The sequence below is a fragment of the Mirounga leonina genome, unplaced genomic scaffold, assembly GCF_011800145.1.
Source record: "Mirounga leonina isolate KUSES-001 unplaced genomic scaffold, KU_Mleo_1.0 Mir_418, whole genome shotgun sequence".
NCBI lineage: Eukaryota > Metazoa > Chordata > Mammalia > Carnivora > Phocidae > Mirounga > Mirounga leonina.
The window spans coordinates 28,190,997-28,212,013 of NW_023270739.1; the positions used below are offsets into that span (position 1 = coordinate 28,190,997).

Genomic DNA, 21,017 nt, shown 5'->3' on the forward strand with positions numbered 1-21,017 from the left:
CCTCTCCTTCTGCCCAATACACGTCCTTCCATTCTTCTATAGATGTTGGTCCCTAATAAATGGTGGGCCAAGCCTTTATTACATGGTTTGATTTCTTTATTTCCTATAGCAAATGTATTTTGAAGTGACAATGTGATTTGTCCTGATGCCTGTGTTCAATGTCCTTTGGAGGTGGGCTTCATACATCCCCCTGGTGCCTTCTCTGTGACAGTGTCATGGAAGGACTTTCCTGTGATGTTCCATGAGTCCATGCTGAAATCATGTTCCTATCTAGTTCATAGAGAGTGTTGTATGTGGATTGCTTGGAATTTGGATTTAATTTTGAATGGAACCTGACTTACAGTCATTCCTGTTATTTTTTAATAACAAAATTATGTTTGAAGACATGGTCCATGGCTCTTATATAAGAATTCTTAATATTAATTGCTCCTAGAATTCAGTGCTAGAGAAATTTTAACTCCTCAGGTGAACAACTATGATTCTGTTTACTATACTATAAAAAGCCAGGTAGCTTTGACTTGATTGAATAGAACTGACTAGAGGTGGTGAGAGACAAGAGGTGGAGCTATTGTTTATAACTTATGCCAGTTGCATTAGAAATGTCACTGTGCCTGGTGACCTGGAGAAGTCAATCAAATATAACTCTTCCAACCTTGGCACCAGACCATGACTAGATCCATTTGGATCCAATTTTAGATATATTTAGCCCCAATACCATAGTTTTTTCTGGAATGTAAGAGAATATATTTGCTGAGAAGATTCCCCAAAGAAACTATGGGTCTACTATATGCGGATTTATTTAAAAAATAACCAATGTCCATATATTACAAATTAACTGTAGCTAAGGTATGTCCACATACATATAAGATACACACACACACACACATATACGTACATACAGTATGCCAATTGATTAATAAGCATGCTCTTAATCACAAATCCTTCACACATGGATTGAAAAACTCTTTTTACCATGGATGGCTAGAGCCAAAGACTTAGGGTTTACCCTTCCCTTTTATTCTGCACCATTTGCTTTTGCCTGTTAGTTATGGAATATGCTGTTTCTCCTTCGTTGAATTCAGGAGCTCTTTAAATTCCTTTGCATTTCCTCATGGTTTATTTGCTCAAGACTATGCCACAGCAATTTTACTATTCCTGTTGCCTTTTCTCTTCTTGAACTCTGTTCATGTTGTGTTACTTTATTTTTTTTTAAAGAATTTTATTTATTTATTTGACAGAGAGAGACAAAGCGAGAGAAGGAACATAGCAGGGGGAGTGGGAGAGCGAGAAGCAGGCTTCCCGCCGAGCAGGGAGCCCTGCAGTTGCAGGGCTCGATCCCAAGACTCTGGGATCATGACCTGAGCCGAAGGCAAGCGCTTAACGACTGAGCCACTCAGGCGCCCCCATGTTGTGTTACTTTAATCTGTGTGGTTTCCCTTTGCTTCTTCTTTTGTTTGTTTGTTTACACTCTGAGTTACAATTTCACATTTTGATCCCTCGAAATTAATCTTAGGCAAAGCAGTCCTTTAATAAATTGCATTTATGGACATAAAACAAAAAGATCTCAACCTAGTTGGTCAGTTCCATCAGGAGTCTTCCTTGACACCCAAAGTACAGGTTAGGGTTCCTTGACTGCAAGCAACAACAACTAAGTTTGGCTAATATAAGCACAACAGAATTTATGGGATGACTATTGGGGTTCTCCGAACAGATCATTAGGGAAAATGTATTGGATGCTAGGGAAGCAGGAAGTTTGGCAACAATCGTGCAGCAGGAATCATTTGCTTTGGGTGCCTCAGTGAGAATGAACAATGAATTCCAATTGTTTCTTCTATATTTGTGATACTCAAGATGCTCTGGGAAAGAGCAGCTAATTAGCTAAGCTAAGGTAATACACACATGCTCTGAATTAATTGGGCTGTGAAAAGAAAGATCTTGAACATTTTCATTTCTGTAGTATGAATCAGACATTTGCCAGTCTACCAATACTCAACAGAAAGATAATTCTCTCAAAGGAAATCCAGAAGCTTTAGCAAGAGATACTGAAGTGAGAGTCTTCAAATATACAAATGCCCACTATACAGTGGCTTCTAATTTCTCCCATGATACTCAATGTTTCTCTCCTCATGGCACTTGCCATGTTTCTTGCCTATTTTCTAAATACTAGGTTCTAAATTCTGGGAGGGTAAAGACCACGCTTGACTTGTTTATCATATCATGCATCTTCTGGACTTAGCACAGGATTTGGTACATATAATAAACGCTGGATAAATAAAAAGATATATTTTGACAAACTTGATTAACATCGTTGTATTGCCAGTCCCTCACTACACTTCAGTGGCAATGGCAAAAATGTTACCTCAAATATACTTAGTCAATAAAAATTTATTGAGTCATATAACTGAAAAGACCAGAAGTAGGGCAGTTTGAGTTATCACGAAGGACCAGTTTCTTTCTCTCAGCCCAGCCTTGTTTATGGTCGACATTTCATCAATAATGGTTCCCCTGTAGTCTTAACATGGTTGCCAATAGCTACCAGAACTGTGGACATCCTTTTTTTTTTTAATGTCCTGCAGGTAAGAGACCGGTTTGGATCCAAAATTCCTGGAATAGAGCCGAGGAGAATGACTCCTTTGTATACAAGGTTTGATCACATGCCTACTCCTGAGCTAAAACCTTTGCCCAGTAGGAGGCAATGAGCTTATTTTTTATTTATTTATTTATTTTTATTTATTTATTTTTTGATGTGTGATCTTATTTATTTGTCACTCATAGAAAATCTCATTTTTGACTGGACTCAGACTTAGAGGTAGAAGCTCTCAGAGAGGACAACCTCCGTCTCTTGGCAATCTGTTCTGGCATTTTTCTTTGGCCTCCTTTATTCTCTTGGCCAAAAGTTTAGCATATTCTGCAGCCTCTTCCTTATTTTTCTTAGTGCACTGCTTCTTCAAAGCAATATGCCGACGTTTGTGCTGGAGGACACGTGGAGTAACAAGACGCTGAATCTTAGGCGCTTTGGTTCTAGGTTTCTTACCTTCTTTGTTTAGGGGCTTTCACACAACATACTGGCGGACATCATCTTCTTTAGAGAGATTGAAAAGTTTGCGGATTCTGCTGGCTCTTTTGGGCCCCAGGCGACGAGGCACAGTAGTATCAGTGAGTCCAGGAATATCCTTCTCCCCTTTTTTTACAATGACCAAGTTGAGAACACTGAGATTGGCATCCACAAGGCAACCCCGAACAGATTTGCACTCTCTCTCTCCAGTCCTCCTTGGTCTATAGCAGGAATGCTAAGGAGCATTCCTTACTCAGCAGCAGGCGGACACGACCATGGGTCAAGACACCCTGCTTCATGGGGAAGCCTTGTTTGTCATCGTCACCACATAACCCTTCCATTCTTCACCCAGAGCATCAGCAGCAACTTCTGTGGCCATACGCTTCTCATAAAAGGTACAAAGTCTGCATTCATCGTCCACTTCAATGAGTTTCTGGCAGCCAGTAGCTGGGAAAGAGATGTTCAGCTTCATCCTGAAGCAGCCTACCGACTCCGAGGCGCCATGAAAAAGAGCGAGCTTATTTTTTAAAACTGAAACTAGGGTTGGAATACATTTTACTGGGTCTACTTCACTTCCTTAAATGATAAAGGAAGGTTTCTGGTGAGACTACCAACAAATGTCTGTATCACCAGTCAAGCTTTGTGGCCAGTAATAGCTATAAACTGATCTCTTTTGGGTGTTACAACCCTATCCTATAGACTGTGCTGTCATTCTACTTAATCCGCTCTTCTTCTCTTTTAGGATCCTAGAAAAGGTTATGAATCTTGCTTCTGTGGTTGAAATGGAAAACAAAACAGAAATACCTCTGTATAGTCAAGAAGACTTTTACTTTAGAAAAACATATTTTTTGTAGTTATTTCCTATTTTCCCGTGTTGGGGTTAATGTAGAGCATGAAATCAGTCATAATACCTGGCTTGCTAAAATATAACATGAGGCTGCTGATGGCAGGGAAGGTTTCGGAGAAGGGCATAGGCCCTTGGAATGCCGAGGCCTGCATGACCACTCTGCCATAGGAATGCTGTGGGGAGTTGCCTTCCCGAAGCTTTCTTAGCCCAAAGACCTGCCCTGTGATCTAAGAGACGTATGCATTGTCCCTTAGGCTATGTTTAGAAGAACTCATAGAACACGCATATTAGCATAATCTGCGTATCGTATCTTTCCCATAAACAGATCCTCCTAGTTTCAGTAAGACCCCTTGTCACACATCACGTGCTTGAGAAACAGTGATAAGGATTTGTGATTATCCTGAAGAACCAATAAAAGCGGGAGCAAAGAAGGGCAAAGGGTCTTCGTCTCTGAGCGTTGACCCCCTTGCCTTCTCCTCTCTTTCACAGCAGTTTCCAGTCATCTTTCATCTGTCGGTACAGGGATTGCTGGTCTTTCCCAGCATTCCCTTTTCATTCCCTCTTCTTTGTCATGTCTGGCTGATGGAAATGGCAAGCAAGGCTCTGCTCCCATCAGAGGCTGTCCAGGGACAAAAAGTCTCTTAGTCTTAGTCCTTTGTAAAATCCTATATGCCCTTCCTTAATTTCCATAACTATAATTTGGTTTTGCTGATACTATGGAGAGTGATGTACTAAGCTAGGGAAAAGAAAGAGATGGCTGAGATAGCTTTCTGTCTAATCCTCAGAAGTCTTTATGTATTCCTCTTCAAGTACAAAAAGAAATACAGAGGGAAGCTTTCTAGAGGATGTTCTAGTAGCTGCATTTATCAAAGTACCATAAAATGTCTTCGTCTTTCAACAGTGTTAATGGAGTGCTGCATTTAATTAATTCACCATCTTACTCTTAACTTTTTAGCATTTTATCTATTATCTATTATGTGTTATTATCATGCTCCTGTTTTTAAAACATTGAGCTAGGCACTTGCCCATCATTGGTAAAGCATTTGCTCCTTGCTATTCTCTGGGAATATCTAGGAAGTAATTTCTTATAAATAAATGCATCATGTGTAAGAGATACATTATATTAGTATAAATTACCCTAATTAAATATAAAGTACTTGAGAGTCCAAGACCAAAATAAGGTACTGAAAATAACTTTCATGCTGTAGTGTGAGTGAAATACCACCATACACAAGCCCATTGGTTCTTAGAATCCTCCAGTTGTGCAGAATGAAAATTGGGGTGAAGATAAATTATTTCTGTTACTTTCTGTCATCCAAATCTAGTATAATATCTTGCCATAACCTTAAAGATGCTTTTAATTAATGGTCTATTGTTAAATGACTCTTAAAGTTGTTTTATCCTAGAATTGATATTTTACCAAATCTGAATTCAGTTGCAAAGGTTAGAGTGAATTTTACCTTGCTACTTATTCAGACACTTATTTTAACATTTAAATAATTAAAGTTCAAAACCACATCAGAACTTTAAAACAGTCAGTATAATTCAGAATGTAGCCCATGGCAAGCAGAATGCTGGATTTGGGGTCTATGAGAAACTAAGAATTCATCCAAATTCAGTGACATTTTAGCTTCAAGATGTTGATTTTCTAAGCATAAACAAAGATTTTCTACATGCAAACAATTTTCAACATCTGTTCTCAGGCTTTAATTTTCTTTTGCCTTCTCAATTTTTCTCTTTGTTTTCTTGTTTTTCACCTAAAAATCAATGATCCCTAAGGATTTGTCAATGGAGTTCTCTCTTCCCTTAGGCAAGAAGCCTTTAATCAGATTTGCTTTTTCACCATGCATACTCTTTTCTCCATAGAGGCAGCAAGATTTCCGTAACAATTGTCAGTTGGCATAGATAGATTGTGATCACATGCAAGGAGTCTGTGAACATTTTCAGAAATAAGAGAGTTTTGTGTTGAATAGCATGGGACAAATAATTACATGCTGGAGATGAGAGGGAAATTCTTCTTAAGGCAATAAAATGTCTTTGCAGTGAGTTCATTTCATTATTTATTTAAAATATATATCATGAACACTGATGGCATCTGAGTGAAAATATCCTGTGAATTCTGAGAGATGTCTTCTGTCTTTATAATGGCTTACTGGAAACATTTCTAAAGGTTTATCTGTATTCTAAGTAAGGTGCAACTTAAGAAAATATCTTGAGAAATGATAAGAGATTGACCATTATATTCCACTTTCTGCCAAACGTCTTCTATTTTCTTTTAATTTCTTTGTAATTTCCCTCTTCTTTCTAGATATTATGTTTTATAGTGCTTTTTATTACCCTCTATCATAATACTGTTTTTTGTGGTTGCCCATAAAAAATGGGTATGAGATCAGTACCCCCTACCCAGAATTGTATTTTATGTGGAGACTAAGGACACCACACATGCACTGAAAGAGTATGAAAACATTTATAACACACTTAATGAGACTATTTGGGTAAAATAAGGCAGGCATTCAAGCTAACCTGGAAAATATGGAATGGCTTTAGCAAAGGGATGGATGATGGCTTTGGGTTTTATTGTGGTTAGGAGGTGGGGCTGTGGTGAGGGTTCCTGTGCATGGCTCTGAGTCTGTGTGGTTTGAACATACCACTGACACCAAAAAAAGGAGGACTTAGGGGTGCCTGGGTGGTTCAGTCATTAAGCGTCTGCCTTCGGCTCAGGTCATGATCCCAGGGTCCTGGGATTGAGTCCCGCATTGGGCTCCCTGCTCGACAGGGAGCCTGCTTCTCCCTCTCCCACTCCCCCTGCTTGTGTTCCTCCTCTTGCTATCTTTCTCTCTGTCAAATAAATAAATAAATAAAATCTTTAAAAAAAAAAAAAGAAAAGGAGGACTTGGGCATTTTTATTGGCTTGCCTAGATGGAGTGCAAGAGGAGAAGGGGTAAGTATGGGCCTGAAATCTTCCAGTGTTCAAATATCAAACATGGAGGGAGAATCTTTATTATCATTGTTCTAAATGAAAGTCTTCTGCACAGTGAAAGAAGCAATCAACAGAACTAAAAGGTAACCTACAGAGTGGGAAAAGATATTTGCAAATGACATATGTGATAAAGGGTTAGTATCCAAAATATATAAAGAACTGATAAAACTCAACGCCTCAAAAATGAATAATACAACTAAAAAATGGGCAGAAGGCATGAAAACACGTCTTTCCAAAGAAGACATACAGATGACCAACCGACACATGAAAAGATGCTCAACATCAGTGTAATACAAATCAAAACCACAATGAGATGTTACTTCATACCTGCCAGAATGGCTAAAATCAATAACACAAGAAACAACAGGTGTTGGTGAGGATGGGAGAAAGCGGAACTCTCTTGAACCGCTGGTGGGAATGCAAACTGGTACAGCCACTCTGGAAAAACAGTATGGAGGTTCCTTAAAAAGTTAAAAATAGAACTACCCTACGATCCAGCAACTGCACTGCTAGGTATTTACCCAAAGAATACAAAAACAAAGGGATACATGCACCCATATGTTTATTGCAGCATTATCTATAATAGCCAAATTATGGAAACAACCCAAGTGTCCATCAACCTATAAATGGATAAAGAAGATGTGGTATGTGTATACACACACACACACACATATGTGTGTGTGTATACATATATATACACATATAATATTACTTAGACATAAAAAAGAAAGATATCTTGCCATTTGTAATGACATGGATGGAGCTAGAGTGTGTAATACTAAGCAAAATAAGTCACAGAAAGACAAATACCATATGGTTTCACTCATATGTCGAATTCAAGGAACAAAACAAATGAGTTAGGGGTGGAAAAAAGTGGGGCAGAAAGGCAAACCAAGAAACAGACTCTTAACTATAGAGAACAAACTGATGGTTACCAGATGGGAGTTGGGTGGGGGGATGGGTGAAATAGGTGATGGGGATTAAGGAGGGCACTTATTGATGAGCACCGGGTACACCAATATTACACTATATTGAAACTAATATTACATTGCATGTTAATTAACCGGAATTTAAATTAAAAAATTTTAAGAGGTTAAAAATCAAATGTACTATGGGGATTTTGTTTGGATTTTTAAAAACATTTTGACAACTTCAGACTTATAGAAAGGCAAACAGGAAGCCCAGGCTCTATCTCACATTTTTCTCCCCAACTCTTCCCTTTAGGAGTCCTCAGATAAAGTGATCCATGAGAATCAGAGCTGGTACATCTTGCTCTGTCATTCCTCCATCTATTGTCCACCTCTCTAGCTCCTCCTCTGTCCCATTGACAGTTGTGGCCTTCTCTCCTATGGTGTCTGCCTGTATTGCTACCTTGGTGTTAACGATCTCCTCCAAATCCCTGACATCAGTGGCCTTTTGGCAAGAAAGCTCCTTCTGCTTCTTGAGGCTTGCTCCCTTTATTTAGAGGGTTTCCCCATTGGAGAACAACTGAACTTTTAGTTACACTTTTATCCTCCGTTACAGCTCTGTTCTTCCTTATTGGGGTTGTAGCATAGAGGGAGTGTTATGGGAGGGTGCTGAATCAGGTCATAGCTAGGTAGTACCTCATATTGGATATGGAATCACTTTTCCTTGGATTTCCATTCCTTGCTGCATAGTTTCACCTATATTGCCAGACTTCTTCCTTCTGGTACTTTTTTTCCCCCAAGCTCCCCTTTTTTCTCTCCTTCCAAATCAGCTTCTACTGGGGTCTCCAGTCCATTGGATAGGTGTCGACCTACCTATAGTTCATTTATAAGCTGTGTTCAAGTTTCTCACCCATGGGACTTCTGGGCCCTAGACAAGTCAGACATGTGGCTGAACATTTATTTTCACATCCCTGATCATTCTGGTGTCATGAAAAGAAAAAACTGCCAAAATAGACTAAGAGGTGGGAAAATAACCAAGAGTGTGGTATTATAGAAGTCAAATGACATGAAACAATTGTTGGTGAGGATGTGGAGAAAAAGGAAACCTCATGTACTGTTGGTGGGAATGCAAACTGGTGCAGCTACTGTGGAAAACAGTATGGGGTTTCCTCAGAAAGTTAAAAATAGATCTACCTTATGATCCAGTAATTGCACTACTGGGTATTTACCTAAAAAATACACAAACGCAATTCAAAATGATATATGCACCCCTATGATTATTGCAGCATTATTTACAATAGTCAACCTATGGAAACAGCGTTAGGTGTCATCGATTGATGAGTGGATAAAGAAATTGTGATATATATATCACTGGGGATTAAAGACAAGGATAGATCTATCTATACATATATATATAGCTGTCAGTGGAACAGAGGAGGAGCTAGAGAGGTAGACAATAGATGGAGGAATGACAGAGCAAGATGTACCAGCTCTGATTCTCATATAGTCTCTGATATATATATTATTATATATATATATAATGAAATATTATTCAGCCATAAAAAAGAATGAAATCTTGCCATTTGCAACAAGATGGATGGAGCTAGAGAATATAATGCTGAGTGAAATAAGTCAGTCAAAGATAAATACCATATGATTTCACTCATATGTGGGATTTAAGAAACAAAACAAATAAACAAAGGAGGGAAAAAGACAAACCAAGAAATAGACTCTTAACAATAGAGAACAAACTGATGGTTATCAGAGGGCAGTTGGGGGGGGATGGGTGAAATAGGCACTGGGGATTAAAGAGTACACTTATGATGAGCACTGAGTAATGTATAGAATTGTTGAATCCCTCCTATATTGTACATCTGAAACTAATATAACACTGTATATTAACTATACTAGAATTCAAATTTTAAAAGCTTAATAAAAAAAAAAGTCAAGTGAAAATATGTTTAAAAAGAGAGTGATGAAGGAAGGGTGCCTGGGTAGTGGCTCAGTCCATCAAGCAGCCGACTCTGGATTTCAGCTCAGGTCATGATCTCAGGGTTGTGGGATGGAGCCCTGCATTGGGCTCTGTGCTCAGCATGGAGTCGGCTTGTACTTCTCCCTCTGTTCTTCCTCCCACGCCCCCCACCTCTCTAAAATTAAAAAAAAAAAAATCTTTAAAAAAGAGAAAGAGTAATGAACCATGTCACATGTATTGATAGATTAAATAAAATGAGGTCTGAGAATTGATAAAGCTTGGCAAAGTAGAGTTCATTGCTGATCTTGGATATTAGCATTTTCAGTGTTTTGGGCATGAAATCCTTATGAAGTGTGTTCAAATGAGAAAGAAAGAGTGAGAACAGTGCAGTGAGGGAAGAGAGGGAGAGGGAGAAACAGAGATCATTGCCTTTAAGCAGTAGAAGGGAACATGATTGATGACACAAGTGGAGCACTTTGTCTTAGAGAGAAACATGAATTGTTCATCCACTGTAACAGAGAAGGGAAAACAGGAAACAAGTACAGATGTTGGCAGTTTTGTTCTAAGTACTATAGGGATTCTCTACTGATTACTTTCTTTTTCACGGCAAAATAAAAAGCAAGTCACTAGTGTATACTTATGCTTAGGTTGAAGGTATATAGTTTATGACATCATTGGGGTTAAAGTCTTCACAATTTTTCCCTTTTAAGGTCCGAAGTCTTAGTATAAGAAACCACTTCTTATAATGTGAGAATTGCATTTGAATCAGGCGAGCCCAAATTAGATTGCAAATTTGTGACTCACCACCTGCCATTTAAACATCTTAACAGGTTAAACAGATATTTAAACATTTTAAAATTTGCATTTCATTATTTAAATATTGGGAGATTTTATATTAAAATCAAATTTTATATTTCTCTTTTTCTTATTCAAGTATAATTAACACAGTGTTGTATTAGTTTTAGGTAGACAATATAACAGTTCAACAATCCTACACCTTACTCAGTGCTCATCACCATAAGTGTACTCTTAATCCTCCTCACCTATTTTACACATCTCCCCATCCATCTACTTATATTTCTCTTTAAAAAATGGATCACCTACTAGCACTCGATCTATGTTCCTGCATGGTAATAGTAGGATGGAGGTGAATAATACTGACCCTTTAGATAGGGCACTCAAGTTTTCTCCAGTATCCAACACTCTTCATTATTACCTTATAATGGACTTGATTTATTCCTTAATTCATTTTCCTGCCTTCTGTAAAGGATTTGAAATTGAGGCATAAGCTGCAGGGTACAGCTCCAGGGGCACCATTCGTATTGTAGCCTCTACTAGTGGTAATACTGGAATTGTGCCCTGTGGAGATCCCTAGCATAACAAATATTTGCAATTCCTTTCTTGAATCCCACCTTGAGTTATCTATCTGAAGAGCATTCCTAATAGACTGGTTCATTCCTAAGTCTATTTCTATTTGTTATACATTTTTCTTAAGAGAAAGCTCTACTATGTCAGTGCCTGTAATGGGTGAATTGTATCCTTCCAAAAGATATGTTCAAGTTGTAACTCTCAGTACCTGTGAATGTGATCTCATTTGGAAATACGAACTTCATGGATGAAATTAAAATATGTTAAACTTTTTATTTTGATGTAGTTCTAACAGTTTACTTTTGTGTTTGTTTCCCTTGACTCAGGAGACATTCTAGAAAAATGTTGCTATGGCCCATGTCAGAGAAATTACTGCCTGTTCTCTCTTCTAAGATTTTTATGGTTTCAGGTCTCACATTTAGGTCCTTAGTCTGTTTTGAGTTTATTTTTGTGTATGGTGTAAGAAAATGGTCCAGTTTTATTCTTTTGCATGTAGCTGTCCAGTTTTCCTAGCACCATTTGTTGAAGAGACTCTTTTTCCCATTGCATATTCTTTCCTCCTTTGTTAAAGATTAATTGACCATATAAGCATGGGTTTATTTCTGGGGTCTTTATTCTGTTCCATTGATCTCTTTGCCTGTTTTTGTTCCAGTAACATACTGTTTTGTTTACAATAGCTTTGTAGTATATCTTGAAATCTGGGATCATAATACCTCCAGTTTTCTTTTTTCTTTTTGAGATTGCTTTGGCTATTCAGATTATTTGGCTATGAATTCTAGGATTGTTTGTTCTAGTTCTGTGAAAAATGCTGTTGATATTTTGATAGGGATTGCATTAAATCTGTAGATTGTTTTGGGATGTATGGACATTTTAGACAACCTACGAGATGGGAGAAGATATTTGCAAATACCATATTTGATAAAGGGTTAGTATTTAAAATATATAAGGAACTTATACCACTCAACAACCAAAAATCGAATAATCCAATTTAGAAATGGGCAGAAGACACGAACAGGTATTTTTCCAAAGAAGATATACAGATGGCCAACAGACACATGAAAAGATGCTCAACATCACTCATCATCAGGGAAATGGAAATCTAAACCACAATGAGATATCACCTTACACCTATCAGAATGCCTAAAATCAAAAACACAAGAAACAACAAATGTTGGCAAGGATTTGGAAAAAAGGAACCCTTGTGCACTGTTGGTGGGAATGGAAACTGATGCAGCCACTGTGGAAAACAGTATAGAGGTTCCTCAAAAAGTTAAAAATAGATTTATCATATGATCCAGTAATTCCACTACTGGGTATTTACCCAAAGAATACAAAAACACTAATTCAAAAGGATATATGCACCCCTAGGTTTATTGCAGCATTATTTAAAATAGCCAATTTACAGAAGCAACACGTGTTAATCGATAGATGGATGAATGGATAAAGAAGATATAGTACATACATACAATGGAATATTAGCCATAAAAAAGAATGAAATCTTGCCATTTGCAACACATGGATATCTAGAGGTTATATCACTGCTAAGCAAGATAAGTCAGAGAAAGACAAATACCATATGATTTCACTCATACGTGGAATTTAAGAAACAAAACAAAGAAAACAAGAAAAAACCAAGAAACACTCTTAACTATAGAGAACAAACTGATGATTACTAGGGGGAAAGGTAGAGAAGGGGAATGGGTAAAATAGATAAAGGGGATTAAGAGTACACTTATCATGATGAGCACTGAGTAATGTACAGAATTGTTGAATCACTCCACGGTACACTTGAAACTAATATAACACTACACGTTAACTATACTAGAATTAAAATTTTTTAAAAAGATATAAGATGAAATCATACTGGAATAAATCCAGTCACTGATGTCCTTATAAGAAAAAAAAATACATAATGAAAGAGAGAAACAGGCACAGATATTCTTAGGGAGAAAAGACCATAATGAAGACATTGGAGAGATGCAGCCAAAGATTACTGGCAACCACCAGAAACTAGGAAGAGGCAAGGAAGGGTTTTTCTCAATAGCTTCAAGAGGCAACAAGACCTAATGACACACTGCCTTTGGACTTTCAGCTCCCAGAACTCTGAGAGAATAAATTTCTGTTTTTTAAGCTACCCAATTTGTGGTAATTTGTTATGGCAGACCTAGGAGACTAATACACAGTCTACACTTTTAGCATTTTTTCCATTACTTTTCCCCTAAGACTCTTTGGAAGTTCTTTGGCATTTAATATTCATACTTTATTTTCTTATTTGAAAGAGCTTTGATTTGTAGGATTAAATAGGGATCAAGTATTTGAATTATGCTTATTGCCTTTTATCAGTGCTGAAGTCATTTAAACTCCCTAGGCAATCTATATTCACTTATTTTTCTCCAGTGAAATTGATACCTATTTTTAGGTTCCACATTACATACTTGTGGATTCCTGAAAATATGAGGTACCCTGATGTGTTCTTTAACTTTTGGAGCATAAAGTGTATATGATACAATTATGCCATTCAGTGATTAAGAGCAGAGCTTCATTCATTTAGTACATTTAGGGAAGACTAGGAATGACATTATTATTTTTAGTGGATGTAGATGTGGTCTATCAGAATTACCTATTTTGTAAAAATTGAACACTTAAAAGGTGACCTAAGACCATTTCACTAGATGTAGAATTTATACTAGAAGAAAGGATACTATTCTATTCAGAGGAAAGACTTGCAAAAAGATATTCATAAAATGTTTATCAAAAACCTTTATGTGCCAGTTATTTTTTTGGTTTCAAACTTTGGAAGTACCAGGTAGTAGCAACATTTTCTTTCAAATAGTTTGTACTATCACTTACAAAGACAGCAATAGATAAGGTAAAGAGTGAACATAAATATTGTAACAGATGACTTGCTTTAAGTCAAGAAAATAAGAACCATAGAGACCTCCTCACTCTCCAGTGAACAGCATGTTCCTTGAATTACGTGGAACTATACATTCAGAATCAGAAAGTAAATATACATTCCTGGTGCAATCAGCAAGTAAGCCATGCAAAACCAAATGCATTAGACATCAAGCTTTGTGGATTTCACTTACATTATTAATTACATGAAAAAGATATGAACATTTTATTAACATTTTGTTAACTGGAAAATTAATTGTAAGACGAAAGTCTCTTCTTTCAAATGAATGACTCCATTAAAACATTTAATAATCTCTATCTCACTGAAATACATTCCACTGTTAAAAATTAAAGTGTTCTAATGGTTACAAAATTAGATATTTTCTATTATTTTTCTAAATAGATATATTAACTGAAATACTGTAGTTTTAAGTGTATGAATATCTAACCTTAATGGAGAAATGATTTTCCAGAATCTAGTCAGCTTTCTCAAGAAAGGTGATCAAATTATAGACATATCTTTGGTAATGACATGTACAGTTACTTTTCAGAGATGTGTTAATATTCAGTCTAGAGTAATAAATTATTAGTATGGTACAGGGTTGAATTCTTTTATATTTAAAAGCTATTAATATTTCTTTACTATCATAGGGAGAGTTTTTTTTTAAAGCTACATAGACTCTTTTTGCTACTGACTTTCCACAGGGGAAGCAACAATTGAAGAACTATAGAAAAATATTTTTCTGCATGTAGTCTTACCGATATTATTATCTATAACAATTATAATACAATTATATATGATAAAATTATAATACATAACTCTCTCTCCATGGTATGATTGTATGAATCAAAACCAGTCTAATCCATTTAGTCAATTTACTCTAAGTAATTGTGATATGCTACAACTTTAATATGCCACAAACACAAAGGTGATACTTAATGAGAAATTATTTATTCTCTATTTATCAAATATTAACCGAATGCCTACTGTGTTCTCAATACCAGGGATATTGTTGTGAATAAAACCTGCAGCTTTAAAAAGCTTATCATCGGGTCACCTGGGTGCCTCAGTCGGTTAAGTGGCTGCCTTCGGCTCAGGTCATGATCCCAGGGTCCTGGGATTGAGTTCCGCATCCGGCTCCTTGCTCAGCAGGGAGCCTGCTTCTCCCTCTGCCTGCAGCTCCCTCTGCTTGTACTCTCGCTCACTCTCTCTCGCCCACGCTCTCTCTAACAAATAAATAAATAAAATCTTTAAAAAAAAATAAAAAAATAAAAAGCTTATCATCTATGGGAAAATAAATGAATGTTTCTACATAAGAGCTTCTGTTTTTCAGAGTTTTTACTGTACATATTAAGTGGGTGCTATAGACTGAATGCTTGTATCCTCTGCAAATTCATATGTTGAAACCTAATTCTCAATGTGATGGTATTTGGAGGGGAGCTCTTGGGAGATGATTAGGTCATGAGGGTGGAGCCCTCATGAATGGAATTAGTGCCCTTATAAAAAAGGCCCCAGAGAGCTCCCTCATCCCTTCCTCCATGTGAGAAGATGGGCATCACTGAGGAAGCTGGTTTTCACCAGAACCCAATCTGTAGGTGCCTTGATCTTAAGATTTTTCAGCCTCCAGAACTGTGAAAAATAGATTTGTTATAAGCCACCCAGTCTATGGTATTCTGTTACAGCAACCTGAATGGATCAAGACAGTGGGGCAGATATAAGTGCCAGGCCAAGTAAAGACATTCTATGTTCCTTGCTTCTACTGGATCTGACAGGTTAATCATTTTGCCCTTGTGTCAAAAATGCTCTTTACAAAGTCACACTATTACTTAATTCCTGACCCACTCCTCCCATCCCTGATACTGACAATGATAGTACAGGCAGTTTCTGCAGACTCTTTGCCTACTCCCCCTCCCCCCACCCTCCACCCCCCACCGTTAACATTTTACATAAACAGTACATTTGTCAATGTACAATGTACAATGACTATGAAGTCAACTTTGGTACATTACCATTAACTGATATGACTTTATTAGGATCTTACCATTTTTCCACTCATTTCCTTTCTTTTGTTCCAGGATTCAAGCCAGAATATTACACTGACTTTAGTGGGACATCCATTTTGTGATTTCCTTACTTTTAAATCATATATCTTGACTAGAGATAATACAATTTTGCTACTTTTCCTTCTTTCTATTCCTTTCTCGTTTCCTATTCATTTCAATAAAATTGCTGTGATTTAATTTTTTTTATTTTTTTAAGATTTTATTTTATTTATTTGAGAGAGAGAGAATGAGAGACAGAGAGCATGAGAGGGAGGAGGGTCAGAGGGAGAAGCAGACTCCCTGCCGAGCAGGGAGCCCGATGCGGGACTCGATCCTGGGACTCCAGGATCATGACCTGAGCTGAAGGCAGTCGTTTAACCAACTAAGCCACCCAGGCGCCCAAAATTGCTGTGATTTTAAAAAGATTCTTAATACCTGTCAAACCACTCAATAAATTTACAGTTCTGCTGAGTTTCAGGAGGCAGTTTAAAGGCCAAGTCAGAAAGAAAACTTTGGGAAGGGTGAATATGATCAACTCTTCTAAAGTTCATAAGACAAATGAACATCATAAACCCAGTAGAAGAAATTACTTTTCTAAAATTCCAGAAAATCGTTTTATACTTCAAAGTTAGAAATAAATTAATCTGATTGCTGCCTGACCTATAAATTCATATTCTTCACAGAGATTGAATTCCTGTTTGTAGAAAATCAAATTGAAATTACTTAAGAACTGTAAGATCAGTGTTAAAGAGAGGTCATGGTAAAAAAGGTCAGCAAGAGCACTAACTTTTTACAGGACACCTTGCATTGCCTTAGTCTTTTGACATCTGTGAGCACCATAAAGATTAGCAAGATATTGAGTGGCACTGTCTCTCTTATTTTCCCAAACTTCCTTGTGCATCACATAATTTTTGTAGCTTATAGATGAGTTTCTCCTTGATTTTACTTTAACTATGAAGATTTATGATCTATAAAAAATATCTTACTCCATTGAATTTCATTTTCCTAATGATGAACATTTTATATTGTTTTGTTTTATACTTAATTTTCTTCATTTTATTATTATTGTTTTTAAAAATAAGGCAGCTATGCATATGGTAAAAAATTAAATTTTACAATAGAGCTTCTAAGGAAAACAGCAGATACCTTCTCCCTTTTCCAGGCCCATACCCCAGAGATAAACTCTTTTAATCATTTCTCTTTTGCTTCTTCTGGTGGATACATTTGAAAATCTAAACAACATGTTTCTGTATTATTAGCAACTTATCAACTTAACTTTGGAAAATACGGAAATTTACTCTTTACTCAGGCATCTGGCTCTTCTCCAACCTGGTGTTTGTTATCCTTCTGGGTTTGATAGTCATTATCTCTACTTTTCCCACAAGGTACTTCTGTAATTTAATACTATATTAAATACCCAAATTCTTGTTCTACTGCTTTTATTTTTTATTTATTTTTAAAGATTTATTTCTTTTCGAGAGAGAGAGAGAAAGATTGCACCTGAGCTAGTGGGGGTGGGGCAGAGGGAGAGAGAGAAACTCAAGCAGACTCCCCGCTGAGAAGGGAGCCAGACGACACAACTCAGGGCTCGATCTCATGAACCAAGAGATCATGACCTGAGCCGAAATCAAGAGTCAGAGGCTTAACTTACTGAGCCCTACCCAGGCACCCATGTTCCATTGCTTTTAGACAATGGTTTTGTTTTCCTTTTCCCATTATGCATGATAAAGTTATTATACTCCTATTTCTTCCCCACTCCATCTTCTAATTTCTATTAGTGAGGCTTTTTTTATGTTGTTGAGGTTACTAACACTGCATTTTATAACTGTTTTTTATAATTTATATATAGGTTAATTAAAAATATAAAAACCAGTATATAGCATTCACATTATATTCATAAAGTAAATCTTATACCTTGTTGATCTTTGTAGGGGATGCTAGGACTACATTCCATCTTCTTAGGTCCAAAGTAAGGATCCCTGTTTCACTTAAAGGTGAATGTGGAATTTAAGAAACAAAACAGAGGATCATAGGAGAAGAGAGGAAAAAATAAAACAAGATGAAATCAGAGAGGGAGACAAACCATAAGAGACTCTTAATCATAGGAAAAAACAGGGTTGCTGGAGGGGAGGGGGTTTGGGGGGTAGGGTAAGTGGGTGATGAACATTAAGGAGGGCATGTAATGTAATGAGCACTGGGTATTATATAATAATGATGAATTACAGACTTTTACCTCTGAGACCAATCATACATTATATGTTAATTGCATTTAAATTTAAGAAATGAAAAAATAAAATAAAATTTAAAAAAGAGGAAAAAAGGTGAATGTGCTTAGAATTGATATTTTACTACTTATACCCCATGAATCCATTCATAAATTTACTTAACTAATATTTATTGTCCACTCTGTGACAGGTACAGTTTGAAAGCACTGAGGAAACAGTAGTGAATGAAACAAATAGAAATCTCTGTCTCTCATGAAGTAGGAGAGGAAGTGTGACAGGATGGTTGTGACTGGGCTTATAATTTAAAATAGAGTGGATAGAACAGACCTCATTGAGTAGCGGGTATTTGAGCAAGTAATAAAAGACGTAAGGGAAGGAGTGGTGAGTTCGTGGACAGGACATGCCTATCGGCAAACTTCAATTTGAAGTGTGCAGGACACTGAGACTCGTTTGAGTTGTGTTACAGTTAACCTTTTTGTACACAAAACACCCCAGACTCACGGGCTAACAGCCACCACCACCACATCGTACTTCCCATACTCTTTTGCTCATTTCACTGGGCTCACTCTGGTGGATTCATTCATTTGGCAGTTCAGCTGAGATGGATGGTATCGAGTTTTGAGACTCAGCTGGCAAGACTGGAAAGTTGGGAAGCCTGAGCCCCTCTCTTCATGTAGTCTTCCAGGGGGGCTTCTGCATCAGGTGCCAGAGGATTCCACAATGAGGAACACAGGAATTTCAAGAACTTGTACAGTGTCACTTTTGCCATGTTTTTTTGGTCAAAATAGGTCACAAGAAGTCCAGATTCAAGAGATGGGAAAAGAGATTCCCATTGGTTGGTTGGTTGTCTCCCAAATAATAACCTAATAAAAGATATGCACTGGGTATTAACAGTCATGTGAGTTCCTCTAATTTACTGTCACACAGATAGTTCTATTTATTTAGAGAAAAGAAATTAATTTTGGCCAATTTAATAGTTTCTGATTGATGCTATGCATGAGAATGTAGGTATGAGGACGATTGACTCAGTAATTAACAGAAAGACCTTCAGTTAATTTCCGTACCTTTACCTTTTATCCTCTGTATGTGTCCACCCTGAGGCTAATGCCTGTCCATAATTGAGCTCCAAGAATGGGCTACCTCATCCACTACCGATTATTTCCATATTCTAGATGGCTGCCTCTTTCACTGTTTCGTTTACTAGAACATTTCCATCTGATTTACATCTTCTAGAAATATGTTGAAATTTCTAGTTATTGATGACCTCTCGCCCAATCTATTTTTTTGGTTGTGTTATTCATTTCCACTGTTTGCTCTGCTTTGTACTCTGTCTCAGGGGCTGAAGTCTGGGAACTACATTTCTAGAATACTTTTGTTCAAAGTTTTTGATGCCATTTCTGTTCTTTTAATAATATGCACTCGTGGAAGAACTATAAAGAAAGAGAGAAGCAGAAACCATTCTTTGTCCTGCAGTTACATTAAACTCCAGCAGATGTGTGCTTCTGCAGCAGCAGCTGGATTCCATGTTCCACTGCCAGCCATTGGCTTGGGGGTTGGGAGCAACTCTGTGAACCTGTGTGGTAGTTTCCTGACTTCTTGATTGCTGTTTACTGCTGTGTGACCTAAAGAACTAGTAATTTATTCCTGATGTTTGCTTTTTGAACCTTTAGAATTATTTTGTAGACGTCTATTTTTCTGTATCAATTCCCCTTGCGCTTGAAATACCTAGAGTTGTTTCTAACTTCCTGATGGTACTTGGAGTTATTTCTTTAAGTATTCCTTTATTGTAATTTTAATCCAGTCAGAAGGAAAGGAAAGCAAATGTGTGCACTCAGTCTGTTGTCTTGATTTGGAAACCATTTATGTTTCTTTCTCACCTGTTTTGCTCAGTTGTTTGAGGTTTTTATCCTATATACTTTCCCAAGAAAAAAGCTAGGACATATGGAAGGGTATGAAAAGGGAATTTCTTAATTTTTTAAAATAACCTTAGCCTGGTGTCTCAGGGACGTTCCGATAACAGCTCTCTGAGGAGGACATTGTTTCTTCCTCGGTGATGGACAGTTTCTTATGTCAGCTTGGCTAGGTTTTAGTCCCCAGTTATTCAATCAAACGCAATTTGGGTGTTGCTCCGAAGACATTTTGTAGATGTGAAAATAAGTCCATAATTAATTAACTTTAAATAAAGGAGATTATTCTCAGGAATCTGGGAGGGCCTGAAATAATTAGTTGAAAGACCTTAATGAAATCTCCCTGAAGAAGAAATTCCACTTGTTAACTGCAGCTTCAGCTTCTGCCTGAGAATTTCTAGCCCGCCGTTCCTGATGGATTGTCCTCCAGATTTTGGTCTTGCCCAGCCAGGCCCTATACCCCATAATTCTGTAAACCAATTCCTTGCATTAAATAAATCTATCTATCTATCTATCTATCTATCTATCTATCTATCTATCCATCTATTTATCTGTCCAACTATCTAGCTATCTAGGTTCTTATTCCCTGATGGTACCCTGACTGTTACAACCTTCAGGCCCCAAATTGGAAAGTCATTATTTCTCCACATCCCAACCAAACGATGGGATTTTTGTCAAGTTTTAGTCTTTTTTGCACATTTGTTCTCTAGATATATTATAGTTTTATTTTTATTCTTAAATCTTTCATCTATTTAGAGTTTATTATGGAGTACAGAGTGAGGAAAGGTTCAAATTAATCTTTTTTAAGATAACTACT

The 21,017-nt window shown here is 37.1% G+C and overlaps 1 pseudogene; it reads right to left on the reverse strand.

Annotated features, from left to right (window-relative positions):
- Positions 1-2,752: 2,752 nt before the first annotated feature.
- LOC117998544 lies at positions 2,753-3,548 on the reverse strand (annotated as a pseudogene).
- Positions 3,549-21,017: the final 17,469 nt, after the last annotated feature.